Genomic DNA, 18,837 nt, shown 5'->3' on the forward strand with positions numbered 1-18,837 from the left:
ATAATGAAGGTTGGGGAACTTGTTAGTGCTCATCTAGCTACCATAGAAGCACGACTGGGGTTGATAGAAAAACAACTAACTGAATTAAGTACTATAATTAAAGGCCCCTCTGAAAAATCAAAACACTGTCCTCCTCCCCCTCCGCAAAAAATTGCCCAGCCAGCATTAAAAACCATGCCACCCCCCACCATTACTACCAAATCTAAGGCAGTTCCAAATGCTAAGGATTTGGCAACAAAACCAACAGTACCCACCCCAACTGCAAAACTTCAAGATAACAACCAAAACATCCCGGGGGATAACGCTACTAATGGGAAAGATAAAGTCAATGAGGAAATAAGGAAAAGGAGTGGCATAAAGGGAAGAAAGGACGATTTGCCGCCAATCTCCCCCCAGGCTCAAGTCCTTATGTTGTAGTGATGACGGGAGTCCCTGAGACCCCGGATAACATAGATGAGCCATCTTGGTCCTTACTAAACAAAGTTACACACTGGTTGAGCAATAATAGGCCCTTACCACCATACTGTGCAAGTAAAATCCTGACAGTACGGAGAGTACCCTGGGTAGGCCATGAGAAAAAGAGAGTTCAAGGTGACTGTGTGATCATTAATTTCGATGACCCTCGCACAGTGGACTACATCTGCTCCTGGGTTAGTGAGGGATATAACGAGGGTATCGAGACAAGGCACCTTTCATATTTCTACCCACCAAGGGGAAATGTTAGACAAGAACGTTATGACCATGGATTGGACGAAGGGTGGACTCAGGTGGGACAGAGGGACTTAGGAAACAACTGGGGAGAATGGAGGAGAAACAACCATAGGCATAATAATTATAGAAACTATCAGAGATGTCTCCCGGTAAGGGATGCTATTTGGGGGGTCCCCACATTTAACAGATTTAATAGTTTGGATATGGTTGACTGACTCCCATCACTAACTGAACCACAAAATACTACAACAGATGTTAGTGTTAGGGGAAAAATCAGCAGTGAGGTTGAGGTGGGAAGTATACAAACAGATGAGGCACACCTTACACCAGCTCAAGGCTTAGTTAGTGCACCGGGTCAAATGTTGTCCCAAGAAAAGGAAGAACATGCCACCCACTATGAGCTGGTGGCACAGAGGATTCAAGACCCGGGTTGTTACATTAGTACTCAGGACATTAAGTTAAATAGGGGTAAAGAACACTTACAGGTGCCAAATAAGGAACTTAAGATTATAAACTGGAATGTTGCAGGACTCCAGCAAAGGGTCTCTGACTTGGAATGGCTAAAGGTTATTTCGGATAAGGACATAATATTACTGCAGGAAACCTGGGCGATAACTGCGGTGCACATAGAGGGCTTTCATTGTTATTGTATTAAGGCCGAAAAGCCTGTTTTTGGCCGCCCGATTGGAGGTTTATTAATCAAGTTTAAGATAAATATAGGGGGGTCTATAAAACTGATCCCCTCTAAAAGTCCAAACATTCAGATAATTGAGTATACCCGTAGGCTTCCATATTATCTAATTAACTTTTATAATAATGATTTTAGCTCAACTCCGAATAAGAATTATATAGAACTTTTCGGAGAACTATCTAAAATAGCGGAAAAATCTCATAATCAGGTGAGCACTAGGACAGTTCTAGCAGGAGATGTTAATGCAAAATTTACAAAATCTAAAACGGACAATACACAAATAGACAGGGCTTACAAACGGGGCGAAGAATTAGAACGCTTCCTTAATGAACATATCCTAACAGACATAATGGATGTTAATAAAAACGAGCCACCTACTTACATCCCAACCTTTAGAGGACGAGAATTCTCTAGCACAGTGGACTATATCTTTATGTCTTCTGACCTAATAGATAGAGTCAAGAAGGCTGGTGTTCTTGAAACCGCCTTCGGGGACCACAATGCCCTGGAGGTTAACATTGGTTTAGGTCCCTCTAATGCCTTTGCTCGCACTTTGGGAGCTAGGGATATTATGGCCTCAACTAATAATTTAAGATTAAAATGGCGAGGGGTAGACAGTAGTCAAGTAACAAACACAATTACGAGTAACCATGGTTTGTTAATCGAATCCTGTTCTTTGGATGATGGGAACCACCATAGGATAGTAAAAGATTTTTCTAAACTTTGCTATATTATAAAATCCCTCCTAAGTGTCCCTACTAAATTGACTGCCCCTGAGCCAAGGTGGTTCGATTGCCATTGTTCAACAGCAAATAAAGCCCTTTCTAGGGCTTTAAACTGCAAACCTAGAAGTATAAGGGATGTAAGGGCCGCTAGACAAAATTAGAAAACAGCCATAGGTTCAAGGAAGGCTGCTCTACTAGCTGAGCAATGGGAGGCATTAACAACTGCTGCTGCGATAGGGAGCAGTACGACTTTCTGGCCTGCTGTTAAAAAGATGCGGGACATGGGCAAGCAGCTAACTCCAACTAGTTGTACCATAGCAAGTGAGCAATGGGAACTGCATTTTTCCAAAATATATGCTAGCCCTGGAGCTGCCATAGGAGACTATGTCCCAGGAATACTGGAATCTTTAGAAATTACCGTGGGGGAAGTCACCGTGGCCATTAATCAGAGCCTTGGTAACAAGGCACCTGGGCCTGATGGCTTCCCAATAGACATAATCAAGTATAAGCCGGAACTCTGGGGAAAATGTTTTGTAAACCTCTTTAATAGTCTACCGTTTGTCCCAATACCCGCAACCTGGTCCACGAGCATAATAGTGCCCATTTATAAAAAGGGCGAAAGATCTGATCCTGTAAATTACAGGCCTATTTCGCTCCTGGACAACACATTGAAGATCTTGGGCAGGGTACTGTATAACAGAGTCAATGACTGGGCTGAGGAAATGGGGGTACTAGACCGTTGCCAAATGGGTTTTAGATGCAAGGTTGGGACCATCGAACAATGCCTAAATCTAAATCTTTTAATAAGAAAATATAACATAGCCAAGGCATCACCCATCTACCTTGCATTCATGGATTTATCGTCCGCATTTGACCTGGTAAATAGGTCAAAATTGTGGTCGACTCTTTTGTCCTACGGCCTAGACCCCCCCATGGTACACTTCCTCGCCTACCTGCACAAAGATACAAAGGCGCAAGTACGGATTGACATGGAGGGTACAGTTTCCGGGCCAATTAATGTTGAAAGAGGTGTGAGACAGGGGTGCGTTTTAGCACCCCTGTTATTTATTATCTATATAAATGGCCTGAGTAACTCTCTGAAGAAGGCTACCTCAGATGTTCCCAAAATTAAAGGAGGCCCACTACCTTGTCTTTTGTATGCGGATGACGCTGTACTCATGGGATTAACACCTAATGCCCTACGTGCACTAGTCAGGGATTTTTCTTTCTATATGGGGAATTTGGATCTTAAAGTAAATTTTAAAAAATCATTCATTATATCCTGTGGGCCGGGTGCTAGGCAACTAAACTCTATTACGATAGGAGCTGATAAGCTGCTCTCAACTAAAACTTTCCCATACCTAGGTATAGTCTTTGCTGCGAACGGCCTGTGGAGTGGGCATATTGCCCACGCCACAGGCAAGTTCTCAAAGGCTATAAACTCAATTTTATCCCTTCCCAGACCGAGGAAAATTGGAGCAACTAAGGCAATCCTAAAGATATACAGGCTACAATGTACTCCTGTGGCAACCTACGGCGCCGAAATTTGGCGGTCAGTAAAACCCCCTATACTACAAAGAGAAGAGAATCGGCTCTGTAGGAAACTACTGGGGGTTCCCATTTCATCATCGGGGTACATTTGCCACTCAGAGTTGAATATACCTTATATCAGTGATTTTATTGCTGCAAGGGCCGCACTATTCTGGTTGGCTATTTGGGCAAATGACTATGCTAGCCTAACACAGGATATCCTGAGGGAGTGCTTAGCCTGTGATAAATGGAACAAGATCCCATGGCTTCGTGGTATACAAGAAAGTTTGTCTAGCATAGACAGAGGTGACCTCTTTGATAATCCATCTCACATTAAGAGTAATGATAAAAAGGAAGTCCAACTTGAATTATATGCCACCTATAATGAAAAAAGACTGTCGGAAGAGATGCAAAAACAAACTGTTGTGTCCTATATTAACAATGGCTTATCAATTCAACAACTCCCATTGTATTTGATATTGCCAATGTGTAATTGGGAAAGATCCTTACTTTTCAGAATGAGAGCTGGAACGATTTTAAGTAGGACGGCCCGGGACCAGGGTTCGAATCCCGGCGCGGCAGGTTTCTGGACCAGGGTCAGCGGACTCGATAATTCTCTCGCCTCGGTGCCCACTCTGATCAGCGATCACACTCAGCAACTCTGGGCATTAGCTTGCCTCATCTTCACTAACGGCCCCACCAGACCGCCGGGGATGCCTGGTCTCACCCTGGAGATACCCATTAAGGAACCATCTCTCAGGGAAGCCAGGAAGGGTTTCGCAGCGGTCGAAGCGCCTTGGGACCCTCCGGGTAAGTAGTGCGCTATATAAATGCCTATACATTTACATACATTACATATATACTCTGTTTTCCTCTGGGACACAGCATAGCTGGAAATATTCCGTGTCCTTGTGACGGAATCAGTAAACAAAATGATCTACATTTCTTTTTTATCTGTAAGTTCAATATGAAATATATTAAATGGTTTTTAGCCCCATATTTTAAAAAACATAGACCGCTCTCCTTGAATCAGTCCTATTTAATGCTCCTAAAATTAGAGGATGATGAACTTATATTCCGCACAAGCACTTTTTTAAAAGTTATTTTTAATGTACACAAAACTATGGAATGCCCTTGATTTATTTGCACTCCTCATGATTATTGACCTCCTTTGCACTTTATACAATGGAAATGTGTTACTCTGTAACTGTACTGATATGCACTTTATAACATTTATTACATTTACTGTAATTGTAAATATGTTGAATTGTATTTTAAACTGTGCTTTTATGGATTTTTTTTTGCAATCCGAATAAAGATTTTGAATCGAATCGAGTGGGAATTTTGCACCCCCGACCCTGCCATTTGAACTACTCCAGATGGATTATATCCATATGGAGCGTGCCAACAATTTGAAATATGTTTTGGTAGTGGTTTGTGCTTTTAGCAAATGGGTTGAGGCCTACCCCACTAAAGAAAATACTGCCATGGCCACAGCTAAAGCCCTTCTCAAAGAGTTTGTGCCCCGCTTCGGTTTGCCCTGCTTGATCTGGTCGGACAACGGGGGGGCACTTCCATGGGGCCCTCGCCAAGCATATCTGTGAGCGCCTGCAGATTAAGCAGAAGTTCCACGCTGCCTGGCATCCACAATCCGCAGGGCTCGTGGAAAAATATAACGGTATTCTCAAGCTCAAGATGGCCAAAATACAGGAAAGCACAGGGTTGAAATGGCCTGATACCTTGCCTCTAGCCCTTATGTCACTACGTGTTACCCCACATTCCCGATCTGGCCTTTCTCCATATGAGATTGTCTTTGGTAGGCCAGCTAATGTATGGGGGGTACCCAGGCCACGATCCTTTTCTGATATTGAATATCCAATGTTGATCGATTACCTCTATGCTTTGACTAAAGACCTTCGTTCTGTTCATCAGCAGGTAGCCTCCGTACTGCAGCCACTGCCAGAGGGCCCCGGACATTGGCTACAACCCGGCCAGTGGGTACTGGTGAAGAAGTTTGACCGAGACACCAGCCTGGCTCCGAGGTGGTCCGAGCCCCGGCAGATCCTCCTTGCTACCCGGACGGCGTGGATGGGAGAAAGCATTGGATACATGTCTCCCATCTGAAAAAGCTGCCGTTTCCACTTCCCTATGATCAGCAACGCGCAGGGGGAATTCTGACGCAGGAAAGTGAGAGAGCTGCTGCATTTGTGCCCTTTTCTGACGCCTGTGAGATCAAAACAAGGCTAGAGGAGGGAGTGGCGAGACCAGACGACTTGGTCTCTACTGAATCTGCAAGCGCTTTGAATCCTGTTCTCAGTACCCCTGCAAACGAAGATTTTCATGTGCAAAAAGTACCTGGTGTACTATTCCCTGCTCAGGAAGTGCCGGGTAATGTGCGATACAACCTGCGGCCAAGGAAGCAGAAAAACTGTGCCTCAGACCCCAACCTCAGGAGATAAGGAAAGACTCAATTGCATAGATAGGGCTTGCTAGTTGGTCTGGGGTACTGAGCGAGACACTGGACTGAACCCGTTGAGAGCTGGAACTTTGATCATTGTGCTCTGTTCAGAAAGAAGACCAGCTAGTGCAACAGGCCTGGTTGTACAACGAGGGAGAAGTTCGACCACCACCGTTTGTGCTTGGATGAACTATAGGAGTCTGCCTGTGAGACTCTGACGGACACAGGGAGAAGAACCCTCTGTCAGGACGGACTGCTCGGCCCGAGTTTATTTTTGGACTTTTAGCTAGGAATGTACCCTTTTGGCCGCATTATTCGAGACGAAGAAATTCCCATTGCTCCACGATGTATACCGTTTTATGAGCCAATGTTTTCCACATGGACCACGAAGGTCAAAGAAGCATTTGTAGTGGTTATAGCTGTCATATTAGCTGTGTTTGTGGGGTTATTTGTATATCTGGAACATAAGTACCCGTTGCAAAATTTCCTACCGACTACTGTTGCCCCATCTGAACATTTGTTGTACACGTTAGCACCCCACAAAGAACGACATCGCCAGACTTATGCCAGACTTATGCCAAGAATGTATTTGTCGAAATGCTCCATCAGACGCATAGTGTTACCAATGTTACTGATTGCTGGGTTTGTGGGCTCTTACCATCTGTAGTGCACAATCATGACCTCTTCCTCTCACTGCCCCTGTCCTATATAGGAAGTTGTGAGGCCTGGTTTAGAATATTTAACGCCATATATCGCCACTGGGGTCGTACTGGTAAAGATTCAGATGTGAAGGAATATAACGTGGTTATGTCATATATTGATGAACATGTGGGTTTTGATCCAAAAGGCAATGGGGGACGGGGATCGATTAACCAGCAGGCATGCATGAATAGGTACACGGTGTTTGAAAATAACACCTGGCTGCAAGACGAACTTAAAGACTTTAACAATTTCAATGCCACTCAATATTTTCAACTCTTTGTTGCATGGAATATAACGGGGGATCGTACTGTACCGATTCCAATTTTGAATGTTTCCTCTGGATTTTGTGTGCAAACGCATTAGTCCCGCTTTGGTTACACCACCTAATGTGTATTTTGTTTGTGGGGGCAATGCATACACTTGGCTACCACGCAACTGGGCACTGTTACTTGTCCTTCCTATACCCACCTGTATACCTAGCACCATCTGATTATCACACAACACATCAGGTGCACCCGGCACGCACAACTCCTACTGCGGTACCGGTTAGACAACGTAGGCAGCTCATCAAGACCGAAGTTGATCAGACTGACACCTCCTTAGAACAATTTACCGACTTTAGCAAGGGGTTAGTGCCGTTTTGGGGACTGATATTCTATAGCAGAGAGATCAGGAGGCTGTCCCGGATAGTGGAAAATGTCATTAATATAACTACTGACATCTTAACTAACTTAACTGTTGAGCTTCAGGCGACGAGGCTCGTTGCGCTTCAAAACCATATGGTTTTAGACGTCATCTTAGCTGATCATGGTGGAGCATGCCGCGTGATCGGCAGCACTTGCTGCGTGTATATTCCAGACTCCGCCCCCTCCGTTCATCTGGCAATCCAAAAGTTGCATCGCATTGCATCTGAAATGCATACCGATAATGGGTCCTGGTCATTGTCTGGGTGGTACTGGGGGCTCCTCTCCACCTGGGGATGGAAGATTTTGTTGATTCTGGGCGGAGCAGCCGGTATAATTTTTACCTGTTGCACTCTAATGCAGTATGGCCCGGCCTGTTGCTCCTATTGTGCTTCCCGCATTACTACACTATGTGTACCTACCCCAGTCCCATCTAAAACTTAAATGCTGCAACAGGAGATCTGTGAATTAATGGCCATAAATGAAGATGTTTTTAAGGATTAGCATGCCTGACCTTTGTATTTAGCTACACCACGCTAAAAGGAGGGTTTGAGGAACTAGCAATTATTTTCATGTATACCATGCGCATAATCGATATTTTATAATTAGCATGATGTATCTAAATGTTACCTTATATGTACGTAAACATTAGCATAAAACCATCTGTCATATTTTAGAACTCCATCTTGCACCACTCCTTGCATTTTACACTTTCTTAGCCTGACCGGCGCCATTTTGTGGCCTTGCTGGAAGCTTTACCCTAACAGACCGCACTCATCCCTTTCCCTCTGTCAGCGTTCTCCTGAGAAATAACCCAACTGTTGCAGAATTGCTGCTTCAGCTCGTTAGGCCTGCCAAGGTTGTAGGTAGCAGAGGAAGGCCCGATAAGCACATTCCAGGAGGGAGCGGGGTGGGCTGTGCCGGAGCCGGCAGAAGGGAGTCACCCATTCGACCTTGCTAAACTAAGATGAGCTAAACCAAAAGTTCTTTGTGTGCCTTATATGGTTTTTCCTTTCTGCACCAACCTGTACCAGCTTGTATTTTTTCATGTTGGGCCATGATTTCGCCAATGCAACTGTATATACGTGATGTCCTGACAGTATGCCAGCAGTCTTCTTGGCGGACCTCGTGGGGTTAGGTCGCAAGGAGCTCCTCTGGCAGAGTTTGTTTGTTCTAATAAATGCTTGGACCTTCTACACTGCCAACTGACTGATCATTGGTAATGGGAATGGGATTGCTTATGGAAATAACTATAATTGGGGGTTTGTAAATAATTTTCGGTATTTCAGTACTGTGAACTTATAAGTGCGCCTGTGTGTTTGGCCGGCCGTCTCAGGTTGATAGGTTTGCTGCAACAGAAGGACAATTTTCTTGCAGGAACTGTCTTTGAGTTAATAAACTTCATTTCTTATAAACCTAAGACTGGCCACATCACCACATCACTACAGAAACGACAGTGTCTCCACCAATTCAATATACCAAAAGTGACCGAGAAGTCTGGTAAAGCTCCTAGCTTCTTGAAGCAGAGTTTTACACCATAGTTCCCCAGCAGGCCTCTGATATTAGGGCAAACCTCCTCTGTTCCCTTTACAGAGTGTTGATGAAAATGCAAGAACAGCCCTGCAGAAGACCTGCTTTACTTAGACGTGGTGGCCAAAGATTACTACTCTCTGGATGTGTCTGTGGTGTTCATTCACAGTAATAAGATGTGATTATATAAATAATGTTGTGTACACACTTCATATATTATGTATGGACTTATATTAATTTGTATATGGTGTGACTCCCATCTCTCTCTTTGTTTGGGGTGGGTGGGTGGGAGGCTAAGATGGGACAAGTAACTGAACTGAACTGTAATGTTATCTTGTACTTGAAATCAATACACAAATTACAAATAAGACATGGTGGTCAAAGAATAGACCAGTCCTTTCAATCGAAGCTGATACCTGTGACAGTCAGGTGTGGGGTGGCCGGCGCATTGGCTCTGCTCCTTACCCGGTATGTGCGAAGGCAAGTTAAAAAGGAGCGGGTTACCCATCCTATGTTTAAAGGGAAGAGCATCAGATGCTTCTAGAGGATGGAAGTGTAGGGAGGGGGGCTGTGGAAGGAGGGCAATGTTTAATGTTGGTCTTTGTTGTTGTTTACCCATACTAACCACACAATACCCACCAGGTAAACTACATTACGCGCATACAAATGGCCGGGACAGTTCGCAGGATACAGAGCAGCTCCACAATATTGTCATGGAATGCAAACGGTCTCAAGGATAACATTAAAGTGGGCTGTTCTGCAATATAGAAAGAGGAACTCACCAATGGCGGACATGTTACAGGAAACACACTTGCTGGATACCAAATGTGGATTTTCAGGCAGACATGGCTACACTAGAGTCTTTCACACTGGCTCAAGGGGAGTGGCTATCATGAGATACAAAACACTTTACAACAAATTACTGACACACAAAACAGATTCGTAAGGCAGATTTCTGACTGTGACAGTGGGATTAGAGGGGCAGACACTGACCTTGATCTGTGTATACATACCCCTGCCCTATACATTCTTGCGCCTTCAAAGACCTGGTGCGTCGATGATGAAGGCACAACACGGCATCACAATAGTAGGGGTGAACTGAACATGGTTATTAGTTAAGAGCTGGATATATGTACCAAAAGTGTATCCAGTCTCTGTCAGGTGGGCCAAATGCAAGAATGGGCAGACTATTGGGGTCTGATAGATGCATAGAGATGCTGGCACCCTGCAGCTAGAGAGTCCACATACTTCTCAGTGGCACATTCCAGATACACTTGTCTGGACCACTTCCTGGTCCCGGCGACAGATATCAATGGAGTGATTAGAGTCTGGATTCTCCTTTGTGGGGTGTCTGACCATACACCAGTGGAGTCAGTAATTGAAAGAGGCAGTAGCTGGACGTGGGAACTGTGGAGGTTGAACAAGCGGTGGCTTACAGACAGCAAATTCACACATTCCATAAGGGAGTAGACAGAAACAAACTTCTGTCTTAACATTAGCTCTGTATCCCTGGCAGACACATTATGGGAGGGATATAAGGTCCACACAGGGGGAAAACCAAAGACATATCATAGTATGCGGAAGAAATGGAAAGAGGAATCCCTGATCACTCTAGATCTCTTGCAACTTGGAAGAGAATCCCCACCACTAAGGAGGCAACGCGGCTCTGTCCCAGAAGTCACTTGTCAAGCCATAGAACTGAAAGCATTAGATAGAGCAACTTGGATAGCATTGCAAAACCCTCTCTATGAATGAAGGGACAAGGCAGGGAAATTTCTGGCAATGCCTCAAGGGAAATATTATGTAGTCCCAGAAATATACACAGACAAGGGCGTCAAGATTTTCGATCTGCCAACCATAACTCAACCTTTTGCATATTATTACCAAAAGCTTTATGCAATAAGTTCACTGACAGATCAGATGGAGTTGGAGGAGAGGATTGGCAGACCTGCCAATGTCCTGCCCTCCATTGACCGCACAGAAGGAGTTAGATGTACCCCTGACACTCGTGGAAGTATCAAAAGCCCTGACGGGCTGTGCTAAGATCCCAGGTCTTCATGGCCTCCTGCTGGAGATGTGGAAGAGGATCTCACGCTGCCCCACCTGTTGAAAGTGGTAGAGGAGTGAGTCTTTATGGGACAGTTGCATGCTGACCTGAGAGCAGCAACTATTGTAATAGTCACAGAACCTGGGCGCCTATTGGACTGATGTAACTCATACCGGCCTATCTCACTTATAAATGCTGCAACAAAGATCATTGCTGCAATCCTTGCCAACCATCTAACAAAAGTCACCACGTTATTGGTCGACATGGACTAAAACGGCTTCATGCCTTAGAGGAAGACGAGAAAAAACTTGAGGAGGGTACATCTTGCCATGGTTGAGTATGTAGGCTCTCGAGGTCGGCTGCATCGTCCATGTCGACAATGAGAAAGCCTTCGATACTTTTAAGCTGGTCGTACTTGTTTCAGGTGCTGAAGTGCTATAAGTAAGGTAACAATTCTTAAAAACATGTAAAGCTCTAATATCCAAAACCAATGGTACAGGTTCACAGGAAAGGAGTGTTGTCTTCCCCACTACCCTGTACTCTTCGCTTTAGCGATCGAACTGTTTGTTTCTGGATTTGGACGGATAGACTGGTGGAGGGCCTAGACTGTGGAGGGGGCAGAGACGTCCCCATATCACTATATGCAGGTGACGTATACTGTTTATCAGAGACCCTATGTGGTCACGCGTGTATCGGATAGAAATACTACATACGTTTGATGTAATGTCAGGCCTTGTAGTCAACGTGGACAAATCAGTAAAAATTCCACTGAGTATAGGTAGCAGTGCATATAACTACCCATCCTGCTGCGTAGTTGTGCCAGATAATTTCATATTCCTCAAAAAGCAGGTGGTCAATAACCTATAATTCGCTTGGGAACTAAACCTAAACCTGGCTCCATTGCGTCATAAACTCTGAATTATACTAGTGCCGTGGTACTTGCTGCCAATCTGAACTGCTGGAAGGATAATGTTGCTTAAAATGGTCCACTTCCTCAGCTGTTTTATGCCCTTCAGAACTATCATTATGCCACCAACAGGGAGTTCTCAGTGAAACTGACGGAATGCGATTGTGCGTTCAGTGGGCGCATAAGGCATTGAGGTGTGTGTTCGCTGATGGTACAGGAAGGCCTTGGGATGGCCTATGTGACATTGTATTACTGGGCAGTGCATCTTACTGTTCTCCTTCAGGGCTACACAAGAACAAAAAAAACCCGTCAGTGAGGTTGAACTTCCAGAATTTACAGAATCAGTGGTGTTAAACATGCTTTAAGGTGGCCAGAAGCAAGCTCAGAAAGCACAAGCGTAAGCAGAGACAAACAAACTCATTGATCATATCAAATATTACAAACGTGGCATCTCTTTTGCAAAATCAACATACTTATGCGAGCAGATAGCTCCGTTCCCTAACCCGCCTGCTCTTTTGGCATATCAGTAATCTATCTTCGATGCCGAACGACATCGACTGGCTCCAACAAGTGAAATGTGCAACAAATTTCTGAAAAATTTCACAGACAAAATGTGTTTAACAAGAGACAGGCACAAGATGAATAATACAACCACCACGCCTTCCTCTAAGATAGTCACAAACATGGAACTCTTTCACTCTGACATTGTCAAATGATCTAGATAAAACTGTCAAAAAATCTTAAAGCCACAATTTTTTTCTCTGACCACACATCCCAGCCAAAATGATCAATGAAAACTTCTGCTTTTTTCAAATATGGCAAGCTGTAGTTTCAAGCTCCATAAAACATCAGCCAGATCTCAACTAAAATGTTTAAAAAACGAACCTAGATCACTCACAGCCAATTACCATCCAATATCAAACCAGCTGTGTTTGGGAAAGGTAATGGGGAAAAACAATCACTGAAAACGAAACACCTTCATCGTCAAAGAAGGTCTACTGGCCAAATATCAACTGGATTCTGAGCCGCATTCAGAATAGAAACAGCAACCTTAAAAATTCTTGATAACCCGCATCACAACCATGAAAAAGGCGTTAACTCTACTAATCATGTCTTAGTGTTTATCATAAGTGGACTAAGACACTTGTAACTGCGTTACACACAGTTTTGTAGATAACCCTCATAAAGGCTATGTATTGAGGTGATGCGGTTTATCTTGATTATCCGCCCCACATAGACGTTATGGCATTTATCATTGGGTCATCTATTGTGCTGTATGCCTACCTCAAGCCTGAGGTCAACTCTGGAGTAGCGCAGTAGTGTCCAGAGAAAAGGTGAAGCCACATAGGAGGGTTGATGTTAAGAAACACACCAACATCAAATTTTTTTACTTTATTCTAGAGTGGATGTGGTATGTTGTTAAAAATAACATATGGGTATATAATTGGACCAAGTTACTGGGTCCTTGTATATCACTTAAGGACAAACTGTCAACATGTTTCTGCTCGAAACAAAGACCTTCACAAAACCGACAGCGAAGAACAGCGTACTATCATATAAAAGCTTCCATCCGAAACCGCTGAGAGACAATCTGCCCTACAGTCAGTTTCTTAGACTGAAAAGAAATTGTAGTCAACAAGTTGATTACAAAAAACAAGCACAAGATCTAACAAAAAAATTAGAGTATCGGGATTACAATAAGACCACCATCGCAAAATGCAGGAAAAGAGCGAACAATCAACCGAGAACTGCCCTACTTGAAACCTTTGCAAAAGAACCTATTAAAGATCTGGTCACCTGTGTCACGACATACTGTCCTGTCACATATAAAGTTAAAAAATTGATTAACAAAAACTGGCGTATTGTGACCTCAGGAAACCTTGAATGGCCTAAGCCAAGATCCGCAAACCGGAGAACTCGCAATTTAAAAGATATACTTGTACACACTCGTCCAAGACAACAATGTGTGTAACATACAACTTAGAAAAATGCACTAAAGTGCATTTTTCTAAGTTTTCGCTATTTACCACGAAGTCAGACTTTGCGGTAAATAGCGGCAGAAAATTGCGAATTCGCAAATTAAAAATGGTTAATGAATTGCATTTAAGGAATCTCAAATAGAGATTCCTTAAATGCAATTCCTCGCAATTTAGCGATTTTGCTATTAGCGATTATTGCATTTGGGATGATGAATCCCAAATGCAAAAATTGCCCTCGCAAAGGGCCAGATTCTCAGAATCTGGCCCTTTGCGAGCGCAATTTTCAATGATGAATCTGGCTGTTTGTCTCCTTATTTTTGCAATACACAATTGGTTTTCAGAGACACTTGTGAAATGGGTCAAGAAGCTTCCGTAAACCTTCAAGTCGCTCCTATGCGCCTACGTGGACATCTTTTACCATCTCCCACCGGTGAAGGGGACACGTCCCAAGGCCTGAAGACCACTGTTCTAAGGTACTTGCCTTGTGGAGGACCACCCCTGCAGGGATGTATGGATCTCCACATTGATCTGACCTGGTTTGGTCAGTTCACAGCCCTGCAAGCTTCTTTACATCTCCCCTATTGCAATGCATTGATCTATAGAATGCCTGCCTCCCACGCGCTCCTCCGGGAGCCTTCATTCACTGGTGGTGAAAAGGGTGGGTGAGAATTAGGGAGCCAGCGAGGTCTCTAATTTAGAGCGCATCTAATTTGTGAATCACCTTAATTTCCATAGAGTTGGAGTAGTAACCTCGTTCTACAGCATCACGTTGCCAGGCAACCCTTTCCCGCGGAGACAGGTTGCCATGGGGACAAGAGGGAGTGCGGGAGCAGTGGAGACAATTGAAGATGCGCTGCCCCTCAGCAGGGCACGTCGGCCACATCTGCATCTGGCATGCAGATGCATTCAGGGCAAGGTTCATCCTGCAAAGAAGGCAGGCAAGGAAGGCATCTCTCTGGTGGTGCCCACAGAGGCACGTGCGAGCAGCAGGGAACCCTTGCAGGAAGTGGCCAATTACAGCAAAGCCAGGGCAGAGCACACTGCGAGAGGAGTGACGTGGGTACATTATTCAGTGACCACAAACAGGGCCAATGGGTGGCGCGAGCAGAGGCGGCTGCACGAGAAGTGACGTGGGCTGGGAGCTGATGTGCTGACCTTACATCCTTGAGACCGCGGTTCAAGTCCCGGCTTTGACGCAAGTGCTCCTCTGAGGCAACCGCGTTACTGTCATTAATATACATATCTGAAGTACACAAATATTTAATAACCGCAGTGGGCTGCCTCGTCCCGCCATGATCGTCACATGAAGGTTTCTTTAATCCGGTTTCAACCGGATGCCAAGCACCGGTTTGATGTCGGAGCCTCTCAGGCTTCAATAAAGGATCAACTGATCCTCGGTGCAAGGTTTGCACCATAAACCCAGGCCCTAAACTAAACACATACATGCTTCAGATCTATAGGAAAACGCGTTGCTGCTCAGGGAAGCTTAGGTTTGAAGAGCGAACGATGGATGCACAGAGAGGGTGGGAGTTTTTAAAGAGTAAGTTGATATTTTTTCATATTTGCCTAAAAACATGAAAAATAAGCCCTCCCAATAACTAAGCCTGGCTTACAACTGAAAGCGCCTCTTCAGTCCCTGATGAGGGTAGGCACCCAATAAATCCCCTTCTATGCTGTCTGTCACTCATCCATGAACTCATCCATTTGTCCGTGACTGAAGGTGTATTTGTAAAGCACGCGTTCACCCCTGGGCATCTTGGTGCTGAATAACAGATGTTTATTGTTACCCTATTCAATGGTTTTTTTATTAACTGTACAATTAATTAAAATCTTTACAGTAAAAAGAGAAAGTGCAGAGAACAGTAATTCTAAAAAAAAACTTCTTTGCTTGTTTAAAAAAAAAAGGTATACATACGCCAGTGCTAGTTAAAAAAAATGGTATAGATAAATAAATTTAAATAAAAAAAAAACAGAGTGAGAAAAAAGGATACAGCTCCCACAGTCTTGGTCCTATTGATTGGCCTTTCCCAGCAATTGTATGCGTTAGGACAAGTATATACTTTCTTCCATATGGGGGCGTGCAAGTGGCACTGTCTATGAAACTGCGTGACAAGTGCACTTCAACTCTGATCAGTTGCTTTTGAGGTGAATTCAATGGTACTCATCTTATCCACCTCAGAAGGATAAAAGGCTGAGTGGACCCCTCGGGATTTGAACCAGTGACCAAAGGCACATATAGTGGACATATTAGTCTACTAAGCCACCAGCCACTAAGACATCATCCACCCACTGACTCATTCTTGCATTCAACCACTTACCCATCTGCAATAAAACAGACACACAACTGAACACGCATATTCAAGATAAATTAAAAGATATAGGTAGAAAAAACTACATGAGCTAAACTAAGCTTGGAAGCCATATGCTTGCAATACAAATGTCAGCAGGCAGCCATATTTCAGTGGTATTGTACATTGTGTATCATCATTTTAAGGTTCTAACATAGCTGCCACATTTAGAAGACATGTGTTGGCCGTCTTGTAGCAGTAAAATAACTTAAATAAATGAAAATGCAATAAAAAAAATAAATAAATAAAAAATAAAATAGATAAATAAATAAAATACACTAAGCAAATGCCATTTCAAGATAGCTGCTCAATAAACATCGCAGTGGGCGGTCACCTTCGAATGTTACAGTCTATTGTGCATCATTGTGCTGATCCAAGATGGCCAACATTATGCTTCTAGATATGTCAGCCATCTTGGACTGGTAGAGCAATTACACACAATGGCCAATACTGTTCCAAGATTCACAGTTTAGAAGTGTTTGCACGGGTGCTGTCTAGGGAGCTGTAGGATGCTCAGTTAAAACAGAAGAAGGAGAAAATAAAAGGGGACCTATAAAGCGAAAAAAAGGAAAACTACAAGACCGGTAGACCAGTCAAGTCAGTGACTTACAGCCATTTTCAGGTGGATAAATAAGTACAATAAGTCATTATTGTTTTTTATTACAAGGGCCTGGCAGACAACTACACCCACCAGGCCCTCCTAAGAGGGTCTCGAAAGGATAATCACAATACTAATCTTGTACCCCCAAATTTGCCAAACGCGCTAACCAACACCCAAATCCGTGCCCACTACAGTTATCTATAAGATTCCATGTAACTCAATATCTGTCTACGGGTTTTAACACAGTGTAATAACAAGCCACCATGAAAGGCCCAGCAGCTTTAACATAGGAAGTTCACAATAAATAAGTCAGACCTACTGCCGTTGCACTACTGTTTTATAATAACCAGATTTGATTTGCATCATACAGCATAACTATTCCTATTGTCCCAAACAGCCCAGTAGCCTTCATTATTGGCTCATCACCTTAGCCAGCTCAGGACTGCCCTGTTGAGCAGGACTGTTGAGTATACAGTCACAACAAAAGTAGAGTTGGTGAAACAATATACAACCTCTTCTAAGATGGCTTAGCAAGGATGCTCGCAGTGCAAATCTTCTACCCCAAGGTTATGTCAGATGGGGTACCAAGGCCAGACCCCTTGCCTGGTATTGTAATCTATGAGAACACATGGAACGCAATACCCAGTGCTTAATTTTAGCTGCTTGTGGCCGTTGGAGAGCACCTGTACTATAATAATAAATAAAGCATGAACTACTCCCCCATCCAGGTCTCAAGGCGCTGGGGGCCGTCGTGGAAATTAAGTGAGCTATTGCCCAGAGTCACACGGTGCTGAGCTGAGCTGCAGCCAGAGCCGTTGATCAAACTGTGAACTCTGTGCTCTGAAGTCAGCTGCCCTAGCCGCTGCACCACACCTCTCCACTCCTTTCTAGGGACTGGCGTTTATTTTTCCACATCAGACATTAACGGAAAGCAAGAGAGGGAACAACAAACAAAGGGGAAAGAAGTAAGAAGAGAAAGGCAGTAACCTGCACAACTGAGATACCAGAGCAGGAAGGGTCAGATAGAGGCTGGAAGAGCAATGAGGCTGATTCAAGACTACGCTGTCTTGGTAGTCGGCGCACTGACATTTAAAAGCACCGGCCGTGGGTTCCTGAGCAGAGCTTTGGGCACCGACAATCATTTTACTACAAATTAAGCACTGGTGGCGCAGTCTTTAGGTTTTAGGAAAGCGTTGGATAGCGTAGGGGTAAAAATTACTATTCCCACTCCAGAGAGTGCAACAGTAGGGAAAGTGTTGGATAGCGTAGGGGTAACAATTACTATTCCCACTCCAGAGAGTGCAACAGTAGGGAAAGTGTTGGATAGCGTAGGGGTAACAATTACTATTCCAACTCCAGAGAGTGCAACAGTAGGGAAAGTGTTGGATAGCGTAGGGGTAAAAATTACTATTCCCACTTCAGAGAGTGCAACAGTAGGGAAAGTGTTGGAAAGCGTAGGGGTAAAAATTACTATTCCCACTTCAGAGAGTGCAACAGTAGGGAAAGTGTTGGATAGCGTAGGGGTAAAAATTACTATTCCCACTTCAGAGAGTGCAACAGTAGGGAAAGTGTTGGATAGCGTAGGGGTAAAAATTACTATTCCCACTCCAGTGAGTGCAACAGTAGGGAAAGTAATGATTTAATATTTAAATAAAAAGAAATTAATTATCAATACCAATGAAAAATGAATTAAAATAATTACCAATTTAAAACATGTAATAATTAATTAATTATAAATACCAATAAATATTATTTATTAAGAATTAGTTACCTATTAAAAATTAATTAACAACCAATTAATTTTCAATACCAAAAATTAATAAATAATAAAAAAAACATAATTAATTAACTGTAAATTATCAATACACAAGCATAATTTCAATAATTAATTACAATTAAATTACTTCCCACCTTATTCCCTGATA

Source organism: Lissotriton vulgaris, chromosome 9 (genome assembly GCF_964263255.1).
Source record: "Lissotriton vulgaris chromosome 9, aLisVul1.2, whole genome shotgun sequence".
In the NCBI taxonomy this organism is placed as follows: Eukaryota; Metazoa; Chordata; class Amphibia; order Caudata; family Salamandridae; genus Lissotriton; species Lissotriton vulgaris.